Here is a 6,858-nt window from a genome sequence, read left to right as displayed (position 1 = left end):
ATTTTAAAAGTTGAGGGACCTAAATGTAAACTTCAGAAATGTTCCGTGACCATTACTATACTTTAGGCAATTAGTTGTGTGTATAATTATATCTTTGTTTCTGAATTATGATCATACATAGTGGAATAGTATTTTCTATATAACAATATTAATTTATTTTCAAAGTATACACACATATCTCCACGAGACTAATCAATTGTCTAATCATTTGATTGGGTTGCATTTACATAAATTAAAATTTCCATCCACCAATTGATGATTTTTCTAATTTTTTCCCTCTGTTTTGAAAATCGGACCGGACGGTTCACTCGGGAACCGTTGTTTAGTCTGGTTTAATCTAAATCAGTTGAACCGCTATTAGTGAACCGGTCAGAATCGCTGAACCGTTCGAACCGGGCCGGCTGAAAACTAGAAAAAATCGGGATTTTTATTTAAAAAAAAAATTAAACCAAACAACGTCGTTTGTTAAACGAGCCAAGTCGAACTCGAGTATTGCTGAGCTCGACTCGAACTTGAAAACTTTAAAAGTAAGCTCAACTCAACTCAAACTCACAAGCTAAAAAATATCAAGTTCAACTCAAACTCGAAATATAATATTGAAACTTGAACTCAAAAAGACTTGAACTAAAAAAAATTTAGAAGCTCGATTGAAGCCTAAAATTCGAGCTTGATTGAAGTGAAAGAATAGTTCACTCAATGCTCACCAAAAGGCTCCATGATTTTGAATGCCAAATTACCTCTATTATTTATAGAAGTTAGTTGTGATGCTCTTTTATGTTTCTTAGCAATGTGAGATTGTTTTGTTCTCATATTTTTACTCTTTAGGCTTTTGGGATGCTCTTCTATGTTTCTTAGCCATGTAAGATTGTTTTAAAAAAAATTAAACCAAACAATATCATTTTGTTATGTTTTTTTAACCCCAAATTTATTTTTTAATTATAGTTATATAATTATATTTATTATTTAATATGTTTTACCTTAAATATTATATTGTAGTTAATTTGAATCATTTTGTTTCACTTGATTTTATGGTTTTTAACTTATATATGATATGACTTGCTTTGAATATGATTTGTGATATAAAAAATTATTTTTGGTATTTTTATTTAATTTTTTAAATAATTATGACATCGTCCGGTTTTTCCGACCGGTCGAACCGGTTTGACCGGTTGAACCAGTGAACCGATAACATGACCGGTTCGCTAACCGGTCCGATTCTGAAAACCATGCTTTTTTCACCTCTTAACTGATCTTTGGGTCATGCTTCATTTTTTTTGCTCTGTCCACATTGTAGGGAATCCCACATGTCATTGATTCACACCCTCAAATTTTTATATTACACCATTAAATTAAGAGAAAATAACTTTAGTGACCGAAAATGCCTTATAATATACGATTGTAACCAACTTTTTTTGGATTTGCGAAAATAACCAACAAATTCGCAACGCGAACTCCAATTTTCCAACACAGTTTCCAAATTCGCAACTCGATTTTCGAATTCGCAACACGAATTTTAATTTCGCACCAGGTTTTATTTTCACAACACAAATGTTTTAGGTATATAACTACGCAACAGCAACAACTCATAACCTATATCCCTAAATCGCAACTCATTCCATCTCCATCTATCACTCTCCCCGGCGTCATCCGTTCCTATATCCAACGACATCCTTCCCCATCTCTAATTTTTTTTTACATAATTTTATTTCTATATAATTTTTCGATGATTTCTCTCCCAAATTATCAACTATCAACTTAATAAAGGTATGTTTTTCTCTAAGTTAGTGATGATATGTAGTTTATAGCTCGTTTGTATAGTAAATTAATTTACAATTTGTAGAATGAAATCATCTAATATTTATCATGCTTGGATAGATTTGTATTTTTAAGGGTCATGAGAGAATGTTCATGGTGTTTTACAATATATGCCTTTACCCATGAATCTTCAACTAAAACTGTCATTAAAAAAGTTAACTTATGAAACTCTAATGTTACGTGTTGCAAAGAAATTGAATTTAGAGCCTCTAAGTGGATTTAGGCTATCTTATCAAAGAAAAGGTAAAGTTTATTTGTTAACCGACAATGAAGATGTTGAACGATTCATTGCTTACATTAGTCTTTCGCAAGAAGATGATGTTACATTGTATGTTGTTGAACCTAGAAGTAGTGAAGTTGGGTCAGTAGCGGGTAGTAATCAACTAAGTTCTTCAACCCCAGTTTATGGTGCTCACAATGTACAACGTTGTTATCAACCTCAAAATTTAATAGTTCCACCATAATTTCATCACCAAGAAAATTTTGTTTCACCACATTTCCAATACCAAACACAATATCAAAACCCACAACCTTTTCCTAATCCAAATCCCAATCAACTTTCAGCACCAAATTCCAGTTTTCGTATTGACCAGTTAGACGATTATGAGCCAACAGAAAAAATTGTGAGTACTAGTCAGTATTCGAAATTTGATCTTGGTCAATACCTGGACTTTGATCTTGGCCAATACTCGAATTTTGATGATGTTTCAAAAGAAGAAACATACCCTGCGTGTAATGATTTTGATATTGGTCAATACCCGAATTTTGATGATGAAACAGACGCTACCGAGGAAAATGTTGTTGATAATAATGAGGAGGAAGTTACGACTGTGAATGAACATGTTGAACATCCATTATGTAATTCATATAGCCCTGAAGAAGAAGAAGAAAAAGAAAAAGTCCCCGAAGAAAAGAAAAAGAAGAAAATACCACGTGAGAATAACTGGAATATGCCAGAATTACTTCAGATACCGAAAGAAGAGTTGGTAAAGATAGTAGTTGATTGTTACAAAAAAGTTATTCGTATCAAGAAAGATGATCGTTTTGATGCAAAGGAAGACTTGGAGATAGCTTTGTATACGAAATGTGTGGAAGATGGCTATCAACTAAAAGTTAACAAATCAAGAAAAAATCATTTCGAAACAAAGTGTATGATTGAAAAAAACTGTACGTGGCGTATGATTGCAAAGAGGATAAAAGATTGCAAAATATTTCAAGTTAGGACTTTTATTGATAAACATACATGTTCAAGAACCCAAGTTTTTCCTCACCATAGACAGACAAACAAAAAGGTGTTGGGTGGTTTTCTGGCTAAGTTAATGTTTTTGAATGGCAGGGTATATCGGGGACATTTCAAGATTAGTATCTCATATTCTCAAGCTTAGAGAGCCAAATGTTATGCCTTGGAATTGTTGAGGGGGTCTCCAGAAGCATCGTTTGCCCAACTGCCGGCTTATTGTCACAATTTAAAGCTGAAAAATCCTGGGTCGGTAACTCATATCAAAACAGATAGAGATTGACGCATTGGGTTATTGTTTATCGCCATTGGTGCTATGGTTAGTAAATCAATTAATTTTGTTGACTCATTTTTGTTAGTTACATGCATTTAACATTTAAATGATTATATTTCTTGTGTATATTATTTTGTAGATTTGTTCGTTTATTACTTGCATGCGCCCAGTTATTATAGTTGACGGAGCACATTTGAAAGATCGATACCTTGGAGTAAACTTATTAGCAGTAGTCATGGATGCTAACAAAGAGATACTGCCAATAGCTTACGGGGTTGGCAAATATGAAACCTCTGATTTATGGATATGGTTTATGGCATCTTAGGGATTGCATAGGTCCTATTAACAATCTGACAATCATATCCGATAGGGCAAACTCAATTGACAACGCAGTTAGAAGGTGTTTCCCAGATGCTTTTTATGGACTTTGTGGTGTTCATTTGTACAAAAATCTAAAATCAAGGTCTGCTTGTATAAAAAATCACAAATGGATATACTGGAAGGCTGTAAAAGCTTATCGGGAAGTGGATTTTAATAAGCATATAAATTGTTTAAGATGTGTTTTGCCTCAATGTGCTCAAACACTAGAAGATGTCGGGTTTGAAAGATGGTCAAGAGTACATCAACTTGGAGCAAGATATGGTTTCATGACGTCTAATAGTGCAGAATCAATCAACTCTCTAAGTTATTATTCCCGAAAATTACCCATTACTATGTTAATGGAGTTTTTTCGAGCCTCTATTCAACAGTGGTACTACAAGAAAAGAAACCAGGCATGTATTATTTCTTTAAATTCGTAACTTATCATATTTATATATTTTACTAAGTATTATTTATTTAAATTTACAGGAACATTGGAACGTCGTGTTACACCTTGGAATGAAAAAAAGATAACGAAACATGTTGTGAAGTCAACGTCATGGAGAGTTGAACCATGTTCAAACACTTTGTTTGAAGTATTGGATAATAACTTAAATGTGCTTGTCGATCTAAATGCAAAGACGTGTAGTTGTATGAAATGGCAAACATCTGGTTATCCGTGTGGCCATGTTATAAAAGTTTCTCTTCATCTAAACCAAGATGATTCAAGCGCATACGCTATGGATTGCTACAATACAAAAGTATATCGAAAGACTTATGCCGAGATTGTCTACCCTATTCCACATCCTTCTGAGTGGGACATACCAGATGACTTACAAACAGTTTTGCCACCAGTCATGGACAGCAGGCTACCTGGCCGACCAAAAAATCACGATCGTATATCGTCTAAGGGTGAAGAGAAGAGGATATCGACATATAGTCGGTACAAGGAAAGTGGTCATACAAGGTTGACCTGTGGATCACTAGTGCCATCACAATCATGGTTGACCTGTGGATCACTAGTGCCATCACAATCATCTTTTCCTCTACCAAAATATGGATCCTCATCAAAATCCAAAGCTCATATGGTTCCAAGAAAAAGGTAATCAAAATCGCAATAAAAAAATCCCAATCACAACCGGCTTCACCTTTTGGGACTTATTAACTTAGGTGATTTTTAAATGCAAACATTGTATTATGTGTATTTTATGTGTGAATGCATATATTTTTAGTTAGATATGCATTAGTAACTTGAGTTTGAATATTGCTATGATCTGTTCAGTTGTTATCACTTATCAGATTGTTGTTTGTTATCTTTTTGAATGTGGTTTCCTTGAATTCGCAACGCGAAAGTCAAATTCACGTTGCGATTGTTGCGAAAATGCAGATTGAAATTTTCTTAAACAACAAATCAAATTTTACAAATCAATTAAACAAGAAAAAACAATTCTTATTTACACATCTAAAAAAACAAATCAACAGCATATTGATACAATTAGCCCCAGACAGTATATCCAAATGCTCCTAACAATAGGGAGCTTACATCCAAATACATTCATGCAACTCACTTCAGGATTAACCTGCAGAAACCAATCATTTACTCAAACAACACTTTCTACACATCTAAAACCAACAAACAACAAATTATTGAATTCTAGGTACTTAAACCAAACATTTTCAAACCAACAAGTATATAACAGTTAACAACACTTGCACAAACTTACCAATAACAACTGGTTGTTTATGCACAAATACATCAATTTCACGCAACTCACTTCAGGATTAACCTGCAGAAACTAAACATTTGCTCAAACAACACTTTCTACACATCTAAAACCAACAAACAACAAATTATTGAATTCTAGGTACTTAACCAAACATTTTCAAACCAACAAAGAGTATATATGTTAACAACACTTGCTCAAACTTACCAATAACAAATGGTTGTTTATGCACACTTTCAGCACGTGGATACAGATAGGCAACGTCTCGAATATATCGCTCTAGCCATAAAATGACGAAACCACAACCCTACTGTACCTCTATCTCTATCTGTGGGAGGTAAAAAATGTTTACCTCCTGTCGTCAAACATTCCAAGCACATGCATACAAGAGGACCACAATCCCCTCTGGCTCCAGCCGTTTGTTGTGGCGTTGTCTCGTCTCTCATCATTGTAGCTTTGTACTTTTTTGGCTTATTGTTTCCAGAATTAGTCCAATAATCAATCGCATCCAAGTATTTAGCCAAATGAGCGCTTCATCCCTTACAAATAATATCTTTCAAATCAGACAATGGTATGTAATTCAATATGCTGTCATATACTATCGTCTTCAGTGATGGGAGCTGAAGCTCAACGAGAAGTCAATGACGACATTCCATAACAGGGATAAACACCTGCAATCATAAATAATAATTCAATTGAGCACATCAAATAAAATTTATGAACACCTTTAAAATATTCAAAAATAAATACTAACCTTATCGATCTCCCACCACGCAGGATAAAGCTTAGCTTTTCCATTACCCAACGCATATGAAGCATCTCTCTGATCCTTCAAGTGAGCTACGTGAAAAGATGAATGCATAATAGTCCATCGCGTCTTTTTTATTTTCTTCAATTTCCTTATAATTAGAAGACGTGACACCCATGCATCAATATACTGTGGATAAAAAAAATACATATATTAGTGAATTTAATAAATTTTTAAAAAAATAATCAAAATACAATATAAGACTTACCCCCATTCAAAATAGTCATTCTCTCCAACCCCTAATAAAACACCCTACCAAGACCGATCAAGAAACAAATGCATACTATAGTCGATTTTGCATATGTCAGCGTAACACCCCCTGGCTTCGCTCATGTAGATAAAAATCAACTGCGGTCTTAGCCCAAAGGGTATTATCCATAATTGTGTCCGGTAGTGTTCTCATCTCCTGCTGAGGAATGGTACTGGCTGGTAACTCATACGAAAGCCAACTCTCATCCATCATATCGGGCACGTGAGGGGGTTTATCAATATGTCGACATAGTATGCCATGTGAATCGGGCTCTTGAACGGTGGGAGAGACCTCTTGAATGATGACAGGGCCTCTTGAACGGTGGGAGGGGCCTCTTGAACGATGAGAGTGGCCTCTTGAACGATAGGAGGGGCCTCTTGAATGATGACA

Source organism: Hibiscus syriacus, unplaced genomic scaffold (genome assembly GCF_006381635.1).
Source record: "Hibiscus syriacus cultivar Baekdansim isolate YM2019G1 unplaced genomic scaffold, ASM638163v2 tig00110505_pilon, whole genome shotgun sequence".
In the NCBI taxonomy this organism is placed as follows: domain Eukaryota; kingdom Viridiplantae; phylum Streptophyta; class Magnoliopsida; order Malvales; family Malvaceae; genus Hibiscus; species Hibiscus syriacus.
This window is presented reverse-complemented; position numbering follows the sequence as displayed.